Below are 18,654 nucleotides of genomic sequence, written 5' to 3' on the forward strand. Positions count from 1 at the left end.
CCATGACATGTGGCATGCATTTGCGTCCCCCATGAAATGCGGCATGCACGTGGGGCCCCCTTTGACATGCGACATTCATTTGGGGCCCCCATGACATGTGGCATGCATGGGGGCTCCGATTACTTGCGGCATGCATTTGGGGCCTCCATGACATGCAGTATGAATGTGGGGCCCCCATGACATGCGCCATGCATGTGGGGGCCCTATTACATGCGGCATGCATTTGGGGCCCCCATGAAATGCGCCATGCATGTGGGACCCCCATGAAATGCGCCATGCATGTGGGACCCCTATGACATGCGGCATGCATTTGTGGGCCCCAAGACATGCTGCATGCATTTGGGGGGCCCCATGACATGCGGCATGCATTTGGGGCCCCCATGACATGCGGCATGCATTTGGGGCCCCCATGACATGCGGCATGCACGTGGGGCCCCCTTGACATGCGACATTCATTTGGGGCCCCCATGACATGTGGCATGCATGTGGGGCTCCCATGATATGCGGCATGCATTTATGGCCCTCATGACATGCGGCAAGCATTTGGCCCCCCATGACATGCGGCATGCATGTGGGGCCCCAAATGCATTCCACATGTCATGGGGGCCTCCATGACATGCGGCATGCATGTGGGTCCCCATGACATGCGTCATGCACGTGGGGCCCCCTTGACATGTGGCATTTATTTGGGGCCCCATGACATGTGGAATGCCTGCGGGGCCCCCGTGACATGAGGCATGCACTTTGGGCATCCATGACATGCGACATGCATTTATGGCCTCTTGACATGCGGCATGCATTTGGGCTCTCATGAAATGCGCCATGCACGTGTGGCCCCCATGACATGCGGCATGCATTTGGGGCCCCATGACATTTGGCATGCATGTGGGGCTCCCATGACATGCGGCATGCATTTATGGCCCTCATGACATGCGGCAAGCATTTGGGCCCCCATGATATGCGGCATGCATGTGGGGCCCCCAAATGCATGCCGCATGTCATGGGGGCCTCCATGACATGCGGCATGCATGTGGGTCCCCATGACATGCGTCATGCACGTGGGGCCCCCTTGACATGCGACATTCATTTGGGGCCCCCATGACATGTGGCATGCATGTGGGGCCCCCATGACATGCGGCATGCATTTGGGGCCCCCATGACATGTGGTATGCACGTGGGGCCCCTATGACATGCCGCATGCATTTGGGGCCCACATGACATGCTCCATGCATGTGGGGCACCTATGACATGCGGCATGCATTCGTGGCCCCCGTAACATGAGGCATGCACGTGGGGCCCCCATGACATGCGGCAAGCACGTTGGGCCCCAATGATATGCAGCATGCATGCGGGGCCCTCATGACATGCGGCATGCATTTGAGGCTCCCAATATATGCGACATGCACGTGGGGCCCCCATGATATGTGGCATGCATTTGGGGCCCCCATGACTTGAGGCATGCATGTGGGGCACCCATGACATGCACCATGCATGTGGGGCCCCTATGACATGCTGCATGCATTTTGGGCCCCCATGACTTGAGGCATGCATTTGGGGCCCCCATGACATGCGGCATGCATGTAGGGCCCCCATGAAATGCGCCATGCATGTGGGACCCCCATGACATGCGGCATGCATTTGAATCCCCCATTACATGCGGCATGCACGTGGAGCCCCCATGACATGCGGCATGCATTTGGGGCCCCCATGTCATGCGGAATTCACTTGGGGCCCCTATGACATGCGACATGAATTTGGGAGCCCCATGATATGGGGCACGCACTTGGGGCCCCCATGCCATGCGGCATGCATGTGGGACCCCTATGACATGCTGCATGCATTTGGGGCCCCCATGATATGGGGCACGCACTTGGGGCCCCCATGCCATGCGGCATGCATGTGGGACCCCTATGACATGCGGCATGCATTTGAGGGCGCCAAGACATGCTGCATGCATTTGGGCGGCCCCATGACATGCGGCATGCACGTGGGGCCCCCTGAACATGCGGCATGCATTTGGGGCCCCCATGACATGCGGCATGCACGTGGGGCCCCCTTGACATGCGACATTCATTTGGGGCCCCCATGACATGTGGCATGCATGGGGGCTCCCATTACATGCGACATGAATTTGGGGCCTCCATGACATGCGGTATGAATGTGGGGCCCCCATGACATGCGCCATGCATGTGGGGCCCCTATGACATGCGGCATGCATTTGGGGCCCCCATGAAAAGCGCCATGCATGTGGGACCCCTATGACATGCGGCATGCATTTGTGGGCCCCAAGACATGCTGCATGCATTTGGGGGGCCCCATGACATGCGGTATGCATTGGGGCCCCCATGACATGCGGCATGCATTTGGGGCCCCATGACATGCAGCATGCACGTGGGGCCCCCAGTACATGCGGCATGCATTTGGGGGCCCCATGACATGTGGTATGCACGTGGGGCCCCTATGACATGCCGCATGCATTTATGGCCCCCATGACATGCGGCATGCACGTGGGGCCCCCTTGACATGCGACATTCATTTGGCGACCCATGACATGTGGCATGCATGGGGGCTCCAATTACATGCGGCATGCATGTGGGGTCTCCATGACATGCGGTATGAATGTGGGGCACCCATGACATGCGGCATGCATGCAGGGCCCTCATGATATGCGGCATGAATTTGGGGCCCCCAATACATGCGGCATGCACGTTGGGCCCCCTTGGCATGCGACATTCATGTGGGGCTCCCATGACATGCGGCATGCATTTATGGCCCCCATGACATGCGGCAAGCTTTTGGGCCCCATGACATGCGGCATGCATGTGGGGCCCCCATGACATGCGACATGCATTTATGGCCTCATGACATGCGGCATGCATTTGGGCCCTCATGAAATGCGCCATGCATGTGGGGCCCCTATGACATGCGGCATGCATTTGTGGGCCCCAAGACATGCGGCATGCATGCGGCGCCCTCATCACATGCGGCATGCATTTTGGGCCCCCATGACATGCGGCATGCAATTGGGGCCCCCATGACATGCGGCATGCATTTGGGGCCCCCATGACATGCAGCATGCACGTGGGGCCCTCATGACATGCGGCATGCATTTGGGGATCCCATGACATGCGGCATGCATTTGGGTCCCCCATGAAATGTGTCATGCATGTGGGGCCCCCAGGACATGAGGGATGCATTTGGTTCCCCCATGACATGTGGTATGCATGTGGGACCCCCATGACATGCGTCATGCATTTGGATCCCCCATTACATGCTGCATGCAAGTGGTGCCCCCATGACATGCGGCATGCATGTGGGGCCCCCATGACATGCGGCATGCACGTGGGACCCCCATGACATGCGTCATGCATTTGGATCCCCATTACATGCTGCATGCAAGTGGGGCCCCCATGACATGCGGCACGCATTTGGGGCCCCCATGAAATGCGCCATGCATGTGGGGCCACCATGACATGCGGCATGCACGTGAGGCCCCATGACATGCGGAATGCCTGCGGGGCCCCCAATACATGCGGCATGCACGTTGGGCCCCCATGACATGCGGCATGCATGGGGGACCCCTATGACATGCGACATGTATTTGAGGGCACCAAGACATGCTGCATGCACGTGGGGCCCCCCAGTACATGCGGCATGCATTTGGGGCCCCCATGACATGTGGTATGCACGTGGGGCCCCCATGAAATGCGCCATGCATGTGGGACCCCCATGAAATGCGCCATGCATGTGGGACTCCTATGACATGCGGCATGCATTTGTGGGCCCCAAGACATGCTGCATGCATTTGGGGGGCCCATGACATGCGGCATGCATTTGGGGCCCCCATGACATGTGGCATGCATTTGGGGCCCCCATGACATGCGGCAAGCACTTGGGGCCCCAATGACATGAAGCATGCACGTGGGACCCCCATGACATGCGGAATGCACGTGAGGCCCCCATGACATGCGGAATGTCTACGGGGCCCCAATGACATGCGGCATGCATGCGGGGTCCTCATGACATGCGGCATGCAATTGAGGCCCCGAATATATGCGGCATGCATGTGGGGCCCCCATGATATGTGGCATGCATTTGGGGCCCCCGTGACTTGAGGCATGCATGTGGGGCCCCCATGACATGCACCATGCATGTGGGGCCCCTATGACATGCTGCATGCATTTGGGGCCCCATGACTTGAGGCATGCATTTGGGGCCCCCATGACATGCGGCATGCATGTAGGGCCCCCATGAAATGCGCCATGCATGTGGGGCCCCTATGACATGCGGCATGCATTTGTGGGCCCCAAGACATGTGGCATGCACATTTGGCCCCCATGAAATGCTGCATTTATTTGGGGCCCCCATGACATGTGGAATGCCTGCGGAGCCCCCGTGACATGCGGCATGCATGTGGTGCCACAATGACATGAAGCATGCACGTGGGACCCCCATGACATGCGGAATGCACGTGAGGCCCCCATGACATGCGGAATGTCTACGGGGCCCCAATGACATGCGGCATGCATGCGGGGTCCTCATGATATGCGGCATGCAATTGAGGCCCCGAATATATGCGGCATGCATGTGGGGCCCCCATGATATGTGGCATGCATTTGGGGCCCCCGTGACTTGAGGCATGCATGTGGGGCCCCCATGACATGCACCATGCATGTGGGGCCCCTATGACATGCTGCATGCATTTGGGGCCCCATGACTTGAGGCATGCATTTGGGGCCCCCATGACATGCGGCATGCATGTAGGGCCCCCATGAAATGCGCCATGCATGTGGGGCCCCTATGACATGCGGCATGCATTTGTGGGTCCCAAGACATGTGGCATGCACATGGGGCCCCCATGAAATGCTGCATTTATTTGGGGCCCCCATGACATGTGGAATGCCTGCGGGGCCCCCGTGACATGCGGCATGCACGTGGGGCCCCCATGAAATGCGGCATTTATTTGGGGCCCCCATGACATGTGGAATGCCTGCGGGCCCCCGTGACATGAGGCATGCACTTTGGGCACCCATGACATGCGACTTGCATTTATGGCCTCTTGACATGCGGCATGCATTTGGGCCCTCATGAAATGCGCCATGCACGTGGGGCCCCCATGACATGCGGCATGCATTTGGGGGCCCATGATATTTGGCATGCATGTGGGGCTCCCATGACATGCGGCATGCATTTATGGCCCTCATGACATGCGGCAAGCATTTGGGCCCCCATGACATGCGGCATGCATGTGGGGCCCCCAAATGCATGCCGCATGTCATGGGGGCCTCCATGACATGCGGCATGCATGTGGGTCCCCATGACATGCGTCATGCACGTGGGGCCCCCTTGACATGCGACATTCATTTGGGGCCCCCATGACATGTGGCATGCATGTGGGGCCCCCATGACATGCGGCATGCATTTGGGGCCCCCATGACATGTGGTATGCACGTGGGGCCCCTATGACATGCGGCATGCATTCGTGGCCCCCGTAACATGAGGCATGCACGTGGGGCCCCCATGACAAGCGGCAAGCACGTGGGGCCCCAATGACATGAAGCATGTACGTGGGACCCCCATGACATGCGGAATGCACGTGAGGCCCCCATGACATGCGGAATGCCTACGGGGCCCCAATGACATGCGGCATGCATGCGGGGCCCTCATGACATGCGGCATGCAATTGAGGCCCCCAATATATGCGGCATGCATGTGGGGCCCCCATGATATGTGGCATGCATTTGGGGCCCCCATTACTTGAGGCATGCATTTGGGGCCCCCATGACATGCGGCATGCATGTAGGCCCCCATGAAATGCGCCATGCATGTGGGGCCCCTATGACATGCGGCATGCATTTGTGGGCCCCAAGACATGTGGCATGCACATGGGGCCCCCATGAAATGCGGCATTTATTTGGGGCCCCCATGACATGTGTAATGCCTGCGGGGCCCCCGTGACATGCGGCATGCACGTGGGGCCCCCATGAAATGCGGCATTTATTTGCCGCCCCATAACATGTGGAATGACTGGGGGGCCCCCGTGACATGAGGCATGCACTTTGGGCACCCATGACATGCGACATGCATTTATGGCCTCATGACATGCGGCATGCATTTGGGCCCTCATGAAATGCGCCATGCACGTGGGGGCCCCATGACATGCGGCATGCATTTGGGGGCCCCATGACATGCGGCATGCATGTGGGGCCCAAATGCTTGCCGCATGTCATGGGGGCCTCCATGACATGTGGCATGCATGTGGGGCTCCCATGACATGCGGCATGCATTTATGGCCCTCATGACATGCGGCAAGCATTTGGGCCCCCATGACATGCGGCATGCATGTGGGGCCCCCATGACATGCGGCATGCATTTGGGGGCCCCATGGCATGGAGCATGCATGTGGGTCCCCAAGACATGCGTCATGCACGTGGGGCCCCCTTGACATGCGACATTCATTTGGGGCCCCCATGACATGTGGCATGCATGTGGGGCTCCCATGACATGCGGCATGCATTTGGGGCCCCCATGACATGCTCCATGACTGCGGGGCCCCAATGACATGCGACATGCATGCGGGGCCCTCATGACATGCGGCATGCAATTGAGGCCCCCAATATATGCGGCATGCATGTGGGGCCCCAATGACTTGAGGCATGCATTTGGGGCACCCATGACATGCGGCATGCATGTAGGGCCCCCATGAAATGCGTCATGCATTTGGGGCCCCCATGACATGCGGCATGCATGTAGGGCCCCCATGAAATGCGCCATGCATGTGGGGCTCCTATGACATGCGGCATGCATTTGTGGGCCCCAAGACATTTGGCATGCACATGGGGCACCCATGAAATGCGGCATTTATTTGGGGCCCCCATGACATGTGGAATGCCTGCGGGGCCCCCGTGACATGCGGCATGCACGTGGGGCCCCCATGAAATGCGGCATTTATTTGGTGCCCCCATGACATGTGGAATGCCTGCGGGGCCCCCTTGACATGAGGCATGCACGTTGGGCACCCATGACATGTGACATGCATTTATGGCCTCATGACATGCGGCATGCATTTGGGCCCTCATGAAATGTGCCATGCAGGTGGGGCCCCCATGACATGCGGCATGCATGTGGGGCCCCCATGACATGCAGCATGCATTTGGGGGCCCCATGGCATGCGCCATGCATGTGGGGCCCAAATGCTTGCCGCATGTCATGGGGGCCTCCATGACATGCGGCATGCATGTGGGTCCCCCTTGACATGCGACATTCATTTGGGCAACCCATGACATGTGGCATGCATGTGGAGCTCCCATGACATGCGGCATGCATTTGGGGCCCCCATGACATGTGGTATGCACGTGGGGCCCCTATGACATGCCGCATGCATTTGGGGCCCCCATGACATGCTCCATGCATGTGGGGCACCTATGACATGCGGCATGCATTCGTGGCCCCCGTAACATGAGGCATGCACGTGGGGCCCCCATGACATGCGGCAAGCACGTTGGGCCCCAATGACATGCAGCATGCATGTGGGACCCCCATGACATGCGGAATGCACGTGAGGCCCCCATGACATGCGGAATGCCTGCGGGGCCCCAATGACATGCAGCATGCATGCGGGGCCCTCTTGACATGCGGCATGCATTTGAGGCTCCCAATATATGCGGCATACAAGTGGGGCCCCCATGATATGTGACATGCATTTGGATCCCCCATTACATGCGGCATGCATGTGGGGCCCCCATGACATGCACAATGCATGTTGGGCCCCTATGACATGCTGCATGCATTTGGGGCCCCCATGACTTGAGGCATGCATTTGGGGCCCCCGTGACATGCGACATGCATGTAGGGCCCCCATGAAATGCGCCATGCATGTGGGACCCCCATGACATGCGGCATGCATTTGAATCCCCCATTACTTGCGGCATGCATGTGGGGCCCCCATGACATGCACAATGCATGTTGGGCCCCTATGACATGCTGCATGCATTTGGGGCCCCCATGACTTGAGGCATGCATTTGGGGCCCCCATGACATGCGGCATGCATGTAGGGCCCCCATGAAATGCGCCATGCATGTGGGACCCCCATGACATGCGGCATGTATTTGAATCCCCCATTACATGCGGCATGCACGTGGGGCTCCCATGACATGCGGCATGCATTTGGGGCCCCCATGTCATGCGGAATGCACGTGGGGCCCCTATGACATGCGACATGAATTTGGGAGCCCCATTACATGCGGCATGCACGTGGAGCCCCCATGACATGCGTCATGCATTTGGGCCCCCATGACATGCGGCATGCATTTGGGGCCTGCATAACATGCTGCATGCATTTGGGGTACCTGAGACATGCGGCATGCAAGTTGGGGCCCCCAATACATGCGGCATGCACGTGAGGCCCCCATGACATGCGGCATGTACGTGAGGCACCCATGACATGCGGAATGCCTGCGGGGCCCCCATGATATGCGGCATGCATTTGGTGCCCCCATGACATGCAGCATGCATGTGTGACCCCCATGACATGCGGCATGCATTTGAATCCCCCATTACATGCGGCATGCAGGTGGTTCCCCCATGACATGCGGCATGCAGGTGGTTCCCCCATGACATGCGGCATGCATTTGGGGCCCCCAATACATGCGGCATGCACGTTGGGCCTCCATGACATGCTGCATGCATGTGGGACCCCTATGACATGCGGCATGCATTTGAGGGCGCCAAGACATGCTGCATGCATTTGGGGGGGCCCATGACATGTGGCATGCACGTGGGGCCCCCATGACATGCGCATGCATGTGGGACCCCATGAAATGCGCCATGCATGTGGGACCCCTATGACATGCGGCATGCATTTGTGGGCCCCAAGACATGCTGCATGCATTTGGGGGCCCATGACATGCGGCATGCATTTGGGGCCCCCATGACATGCGGCATGCATTTGGGGCCCCATGACATGCAGCATGCATGTGGGACCCCCATGACATGCGGCATGCATTTGAATCCCCCATTACATGCGGCATGCAGGTGGTTCCCCCATGACATGCGGCATGCAGGTGGTTCCCCCATGACATGCGTCATGCATTTGGGGCCCCCAATACATGCGGCATGCACGTTGGGCCCCCATGACATGCTGCATGCATTTGGGGCCCCCATGATATGGGGCACGCACTTGGGGCCCCCATGCCATGCAGCATGCACGTGGGCCCACCCAGTACATGCGGCATTCATTTGGGGCCCCCATGACATGTGGTATGCACGTGGGGCCCCTATGACATGCCGCATGCATTTATGGCCCCCATGACATGTGGCATGCATGTGGGACCCCTATGACATGCGGCATGCATTTGAGGGCGCCAAGACATGCTGCATGCATTTGGGGGGCCCCATGACATGCGGCATGCACGTGGGGCTTCCATGACATGCGGCATGCATTTGGGGCCCCATGACATGCAGCATGCACGTGGGCCCACCCAGTACATGCGGCATGCATTTGGGGCCCCCATGACATGTGGTATGCACGTGGGGCCCCTATGACATGCCGCATGCATTTATGGCCCCCATGACATGTGGCATGCATTTGGGTCCCCCATGAAATGCGGCATGCACGTGGGGCCCCCTGTACATGCGGCATGCATTTGGGGCCCCCTTGACATGCAACATTCATTTGGGGCCCCCATGACATGTGGCATGCATGGGGGCTCCCATTACATGCGGCATGCATTTGGGGCCTCCATGACATGCGGTATGAATGTGGGGCCCCCATGACATGCGCCATGCATGTGGGGCCACTATGACATGCGGCATGCATTTGGGGCCCCCATGATATGCGGCACGCATTTGGGGCCCCCATGACATGCGCATGCATGTGGGACCCCCATGAAATGCGCCATGCATGTGGTACCCCTATGACATGCGGCATGCATTTGTGGGCCCCAAGACATGCTGCATGCATTTGGGGGGCCCCATGACATGCGGCATGCACGTGGGGCCCCTATGACATGCCGCATGCATTTATGGCCCCCATGACATGCGGCATGCACGTGGGGCCCCCTTGACATGCGACATTCATTTGGGGCCCCCATGACATGTGGCATGCATGGGGGCTCCCATTACATGCGGCATGCATTTGGGGCCTCCATGACATGCGGTATGAATGTGGGGCCCCCATGACATGCGCCATGCACGTGGGGCCCCTATGACATGCTGCATGCATTTGGGGGCCCCAATGACATGCTGCATGCATTTGGGGCCCCCATTACATGCGGCATGCATTTGGGGCCCCCGTGACATGCGGCATGCACGCGGGGCCCCCATTACATGCGGCATGCATTTGGGGCCCCAATGACATGCGGCATGCATGTGGGGCACCCCTGACATGCGGCATGCATTTGTGGGCCCCAAGACATGCGGCATGCATGTGGCGCCCTCATGACATGCGGCATGCATTTTGGGCCCCCATGACATGCGACATGCACGTGGGGCCCCCATGACATGCGGCATGCAAGTGGGGCCCCCATGACATGCGGCATGCATTTGGGGGCCCCATGACATGCAGCATGCACGTGGGGCCCTCATGACATGCAGCATGCATTTGGGGACCCCGTGACATGCGGCATGCATTTGGGTCCCCCATGAAATGTGTCATGCATGTGGGGCCCCCAGGACATGCGGCATGCATTTGGTTCCCCCATGACATGTGGTATGCATATGGGACCCCCATGACATGCGTCATGCATTTGGATCCCCCATTACATGCTGCATGCAAGTGGTGCCCCCATGACATGCTGCATGCATTTGGGGCCCCCATGATATGCGGCACGCATTTGGGGGCCCCATGAAATGCGCCATGCATGTGGGGCCCCTATGACATGCGCCATGCATTTGTGGGCCCCAAGACATGTGGCATGCACATGGGGTCCCCATGAAATGCGGCATTTATTTGGGGCCCCCATGACATGTTGAATGCCTGCGGGGACCCCGTGACATGCGGCATGCATGTGGGGCCCCCATGAAATGCGGCATTTATTTGGGGCCCCCATGACATGTGGAATGCCTGCGGGGCCCCCGTGACATGCGGCATGCACGTGGTGCCACAATGACATGCAGCATGCACGTGGGGCCCACATGACATGCGGAATGCACGTGAGTCCCCCATGACATGCGGAATGCCTGCGGGGCCCCAATGACATGTGGCATGCATGTGGGACCCCCATGACATGCGGCATGCATTTGAATCCCCCATTACATGCGGCATGCACGTGGGGCCCCCATGACATGCGGCATGCATTTGCGGCCCCCATGTCATGTGGAATGCACGTGGGGCCCCTATGACATGCGACATGAATTTAGGAGCCCCATTACATGCGGCATGCACGTGGAGCCCCCATGACATGCGTCATGTATTTGGGCCCCCATGACATGCGGCATGCATTTGGGGCCTGCATAACATGCTGCATGCATTTGGGGTACCCGAGACATGCGTCATGCAGTTGGGGCCCCCAATACATGCGGCATGCATGTGAGGCCCCCATGACATGCGGCATGCACGTGAGGCCCCCATGACATGCGGAATGCCTGCGGGGCCCCCATGATATGCGACATGCATTTGGGGCCCCCATGACATGAGGCATGCATGTGGGACCCCCATGACATGCGGCATGCATTTGAATCCCCCATTACATGCGGCATGCAGGTGGATCCCCCATGACATGCGGCATGCAGGTGGGACCCCTGTGACATGCGGCATGCATTTGAGGGCACCAAGACATGCTGCATGCATTTGGGGGGCCCCATGACATGCGGCATGCACGTGGGGCCCCCATGAAATGCGGCATGCATTTGGGGCCCCCATGACATGCGGAATGCCTGCGGGGACCCCGTGACATGCGGCATGCATGTGGGGCCCCCATGAAATGCGGCATTTATTTGGGGCCCCCATGACATGTGGAATGCCTGCGGGGCCCCCGTGACATGCGGCATGCACATGGTGCCACAATGACATGCAGCATGCACGTGGGGCCCACATGACATGCGGAATGCACGTGAGTCCCCCATGACATGCGGAATGCCTGCGGGGCCCCAATGACATGTGGCATGCATGTGGGAACCCCATGACATGCGGCATGCATTTGAATCCCCCATTACATGCGGCATGCACGTGGGGCCCCCATGACATGCGGCATGCATTTGCGGCCCCCATGTCATGCGGAATGCACGAGGGGCCCCTATGACATGCGACATGAATTTGGGAGCCCCATGACATGCGGCATGCATTTGGGGCCTGAATAACATGCTGCATGCATTTGGGGTACCTGAGACATGCGTCATGCAGTTGGGGCCCCCAATACATGCGGCATGCATGTGAGGCCCCCATGACATGCGGCATGCACGTGAGGCCCCCATGACATGCGGAATGCCTGCGGGGCCCCCATGATATGCGGCATGCATTTGGGCAACCCATGACATGTGGCATGCATGTGGAGCTCCCATGACATGCGGCATGCATTTGGGGCCCCCATGACATGTGGTATGCACGTGGGGCCCCTATGACATGCCGCATGCATTTGGGGCCCCCATGACATGCTCCATGCATGTGGGGCACCTATGACATGCGGCATGCATTCGTGGCCCCCGTAACATGAGGCATGCACGTGGGGCCCCCATGACATGCGGCAAGCACGTTGGGCCCCAATGACATGCAGCATGCATGTGGGACCCCCATGACATGCGGAATGCACGTGAGGCCCCCATGACATGCGGAATGCCTGCGGGGCCCCAATGACATGCAGCATGCATGCGGGGCCCTCTTGACATGCGGCATGCATTTGAGGCTCCCAATATATGCGGCATACAAGTGGGGCCCCCATGATATGTGACATGCATTTGGATCCCCCATTACATGCGGCATGCATGTGGGGCCCCCATGACATGCACAATGCATGTTGGGCCCCTATGACATGCTGCATGCATTTGGGGCCCCCATGACTTGAGGCATGCATTTGGGGCCCCCGTGACATGCGACATGCATGTAGGGCCCCCATGAAATGCGCCATGCATGTGGGACCCCCATGACATGCGGCATGCATTTGAATCCCCCATTACTTGCGGCATGCATGTGGGGCCCCCATGACATGCACAATGCATGTTGGGCCCCTATGACATGCTGCATGCATTTGGGGCCCCCATGACTTGAGGCATGCATTTGGGGCCCCCATGACATGCGGCATGCATGTAGGGCCCCCATGAAATGCGCCATGCATGTGGGACCCCCATGACATGCGGCATGTATTTGAATCCCCCATTACATGCGGCATGCACGTGGGGCTCCCATGACATGCGGCATGCATTTGGGGCCCCCATGTCATGCGGAATGCACGTGGGGCCCCTATGACATGCGACATGAATTTGGGAGCCCCATTACATGCGGCATGCACGTGGAGCCCCCATGACATGCGTCATGCATTTGGGCCCCCATGACATGCGGCATGCATTTGGGGCCTGCATAACATGCTGCATGCATTTGGGGTACCTGAGACATGCGGCATGCAAGTTGGGGCCCCCAATACATGCGGCATGCACGTGAGGCCCCCATGACATGCGGCATGTACGTGAGGCACCCATGACATGCGGAATGCCTGCGGGGCCCCCATGATATGCGGCATGCATTTGGTGCCCCCATGACATGCAGCATGCATGTGTGACCCCCATGACATGCGGCATGCATTTGAATCCCCCATTACATGCGGCATGCAGGTGGTTCCCCCATGACATGCGGCATGCAGGTGGTTCCCCCATGACATGCGGCATGCATTTGGGGCCCCCAATACATGCGGCATGCACGTTGGGCCTCCATGACATGCTGCATGCATGTGGGACCCCTATGACATGCGGCATGCATTTGAGGGCGCCAAGACATGCTGCATGCATTTGGGGGGGCCCATGACATGTGGCATGCACGTGGGGCCCCCATGACATGCGCATGCATGTGGGACCCCATGAAATGCGCCATGCATGTGGGACCCCTATGACATGCGGCATGCATTTGTGGGCCCCAAGACATGCTGCATGCATTTGGGGGCCCATGACATGCGGCATGCATTTGGGGCCCCCATGACATGCGGCATGCATTTGGGGCCCCATGACATGCAGCATGCATGTGGGACCCCCATGACATGCGGCATGCATTTGAACCCCCCATTACATGCGGCATGCAGGTGGTTCCCCCATGACATGCGGCATGCAGGTGGTTCCCCCATGACATGCGTCATGCATTTGGGGCCCCCAATACATGCGGCATGCACGTTGGGCCCCCATGACATGCTGCATGCATTTGGGGCCCCCATGATATGGGGCACGCACTTGGGGCCCCCATGCCATGCAGCATGCACGTGGGCCCACCCAGTACATGCGGCATTCATTTGGGGCCCCCATGACATGTGGTATGCACGTGGGGCCCCTATGACATGCCGCATGCATTTATGGCCCCCATGACATGTGGCATGCATGTGGGACCCCTATGACATGCGGCATGCATTTGAGGGCGCCAAGACATGCTGCATGCATTTGGGGGGCCCCATGACATGCGGCATGCACGTGGGGCTTCCATGACATGCGGCATGCATTTGGGGCCCCATGACATGCAGCATGCACGTGGGCCCACCCAGTACATGCGGCATGCATTTGGGGCCCCCATGACATGTGGTATGCACGTGGGGCCCCTATGACATGCCGCATGCATTTATGGCCCCCATGACATGTGGCATGCATTTGGGTCCCCCATGAAATGCGGCATGCACGTGGGGCCCCCTGTACATGCGGCATGCATTTGGGGCCCCCTTGACATGCAACATTCATTTGGGGCCCCCATGACATGTGGCATGCATGGGGGCTCCCATTACATGCGGCATGCATTTGGGGCCTCCATGACATGCGGTATGAATGTGGGGCCCCCATGACATGCGCCATGCATGTGGGGCCACTATGACATGCGGCATGCATTTGGGGCCCCCATGATATGCGGCACGCATTTGGGGCCCCCATGACATGCGCATGCATGTGGGACCCCCATGAAATGCGCCATGCATGTGGTACCCCTATGACATGCGGCATGCATTTGTGGGCCCCAAGACATGCTGCATGCATTTGGGGGGCCCCATGACATGCGGCATGCACGTGGGGCCCCTATGACATGCCGCATGCATTTATGGCCCCCATGACATGCGGCATGCACGTGGGGCCCCCTTGACATGCGACATTCATTTGGGGCCCCCATGACATGTGGCATGCATGGGGGCTCCCATTACATGCGGCATGCATTTGGGGCCTCCATGACATGCGGTATGAATGTGGGGCCCCCATGACATGCGCCATGCACGTGGGGCCCCTATGACATGCTGCATGCATTTGGGGGCCCCAATGACATGCTGCATGCATTTGGGGCCCCCATTACATGCGGCATGCATTTGGGGCCCCCGTGACATGCGGCATGCACGCGGGGCCCCCATTACATGCGGCATGCATTTGGGGCCCCAATGACATGCGGCATGCATGTGGGGCACCCCTGACATGCGGCATGCATTTGTGGGCCCCAAGACATGCGGCATGCATGTGGCGCCCTCATGACATGCGGCATGCATTTTGGGCCCCCATGACATGCGACATGCACGTGGGGCCCCCATGACATGCGGCATGCAAGTGGGGCCCCCATGACATGCGGCATGCATTTGGGGGCCCCATGACATGCAGCATGCACGTGGGGCCCTCATGACATGCAGCATGCATTTGGGGACCCCGTGACATGCGGCATGCATTTGGGTCCCCCATGAAATGTGTCATGCATGTGGGGCCCCCAGGACATGCGGCATGCATTTGGTTCCCCCATGACATGTGGTATGCATATGGGACCCCCATGACATGCGTCATGCATTTGGATCCCCCATTACATGCTGCATGCAAGTGGTGCCCCCATGACATGCTGCATGCATTTGGGGCCCCCATGATATGCGGCACGCATTTGGGGGCCCCATGAAATGCGCCATGCATGTGGGGCCCCTATGACATGCGCCATGCATTTGTGGGCCCCAAGACATGTGGCATGCACATGGGGTCCCCATGAAATGCGGCATTTATTTGGGGCCCCCATGACATGTTGAATGCCTGCGGGGACCCCGTGACATGCGGCATGCATGTGGGGCCCCCATGAAATGCGGCATTTATTTGGGGCCCCCATGACATGTGGAATGCCTGCGGGGCCCCCGTGACATGCGGCATGCACGTGGTGCCACAATGACATGCAGCATGCACGTGGGGCCCACATGACATGCGGAATGCACGTGAGTCCCCCATGACATGCGGAATGCCTGCGGGGCCCCAATGACATGTGGCATGCATGTGGGACCCCCATGACATGCGGCATGCATTTGAATCCCCCATTACATGCGGCATGCACGTGGGGCCCCCATGACATGCGGCATGCATTTGCGGCCCCCATGTCATGTGGAATGCACGTGGGGCCCCTATGACATGCGACATGAATTTAGGAGCCCCATTACATGCGGCATGCACGTGGAGCCCCCATGACATGCGTCATGTATTTGGGCCCCCATGACATGCGGCATGCATTTGGGGCCTGCATAACATGCTGCATGCATTTGGGGTACCCGAGACATGCGTCATGCAGTTGGGGCCCCCAATACATGCGGCATGCATGTGAGGCCCCCATGACATGCGGCATGCACGTGAGGCCCCCATGACATGCGGAATGCCTGCGGGGCCCCCATGATATGCGGCATGCATTTGGGGCCCCCATGACATGAGGCATGCATGTGGGACCCCCATGACATGCGGCATGCATTTGAATCCCCCATTACATGCGGCATGCAGGTGGATCCCCCATGACATGCGGCATGCAGGTGGGACCCCTGTGACATGCGGCATGCATTTGAGGGCACCAAGACATGCTGCATGCATTTGGGGGGCCCCATGACATGCGGCATGCACGTGGGGCCCCCATGAAATGCGGCATGCATTTGGGGCCCCCATGACATGCGGAATGCCTGCGGGGACCCCGTGACATGCGGCATGCATGTGGGGCCCCCATGAAATGCGGCATTTATTTGGGGCCCCCATGACATGTGGAATGCCTGCGGGGCCCCCGTGACATGCGGCATGCACATGGTGCCACAATGACATGCAGCATGCACGTGGGGCCCACATGACATGCGGAATGCACGTGAGTCCCCCATGACATGCGGAATGCCTGCGGGGCCCCAATGACATGTGGCATGCATGTGGGAACCCCATGACATGCGGCATGCATTTGAATCCCCCATTACATGCGGCATGCACGTGGGGCCCCCATGACATGCGGCATGCATTTGCGGCCCCCATGTCATGCGGAATGCACGAGGGGCCCCTATGACATGCGACATGAATTTGGGAGCCCCATGACATGCGGCATGCATTTGGGGCCTGAATAACATGCTGCATGCATTTGGGGTACCTGAGACATGCGTCATGCAGTTGGGGCCCCCAATACATGCGGCATGCATGTGAGGCCCCCATGACATGCGGCATGCACGTGAGGCCCCCATGACATGCGGAATGCCTGCGGGGCCCCCATGATATGCGGCATGCATTTGGGGCCCCCATGAAATGAGGCATGCATGTGGGACCCCCATGACATGCGGCATGCATTTGAATCCCCCATTACATGCGGCATGCAGGTGGTTCCCCCATGACATGCGACATGCAGGTGGGACCCCTGTGACATGCGGCATGCATTTGAGGGCACCAAGACATGCTGCATGCATTTGGGGGGCCCCATGACATGCGGCATGCACGTGGGGCCCCCATGAAATGCGGCATGAATTTGGGGCCCCCATGACATGCGGCATGCACGTGGGGCCCCCTTTGACATGCGACATTCATTTGGGGCCCCCATGACATGTGGCATGCATGGGGGCTCCGATTACATGCGGCATGCATTTGGGGCCTCCATGACATGCGGTATGAATGTGGGGCCCCCATGACATGCGCCATGCATGTGGGGCCCCTATGACATGCGGCATGCATTTGGGGCCCCATGAAATGCGCCATGCATGTGGGACCCCCATGAAATGCGCCATGCATGTGGGACCCCTATGACATGCGGCATGCATTTGTGGGCCCCAAGACATGCTGCATGCATTTGGGGGGCCCCATGACATGCGGCATGCATTTGGGGCCCCCATGACATGCGGCATGCATTTGGGGCCCCCATGACATGCGGCATGCACGTGGGGCCCCCTTGACATGCGACATTCATTTGGGGCCCCCATGACATGTGGCATGCATGTGGGGCTCCCATGACATGCGGCATGCATTTATGGCCCTCATGACATGCGGCAAGCATTTGGCCCCCCATGACATGCGGCATGCATGTGGGGCCCCCAAATGCATTCCGCATGTCATGGGGGCCTCCATGACATGCGGCATGCATGTGGGTCCCCATGACATGCGTCATGCACGTGGGGCCCCCTTGACATGCGGCATTTATTTGGGGCCCCATGACATGTGGAATGCCTGCGGGGCCCCCGTGACATGAGGCATGCACTTTGGGCATCCATGACATGCGACATGCATTTATGGCCTCTTGACATGCGGCA

The sequence above is a fragment of the Phyllobates terribilis genome, unplaced genomic scaffold (assembly GCF_046119375.1).
Source record: "Phyllobates terribilis strain yellow unplaced genomic scaffold, ASM4611937v1 Scaffold_4__5_contigs__length_816908805, whole genome shotgun sequence".
NCBI classification, from domain to species: domain Eukaryota; kingdom Metazoa; phylum Chordata; class Amphibia; order Anura; family Dendrobatidae; genus Phyllobates; species Phyllobates terribilis.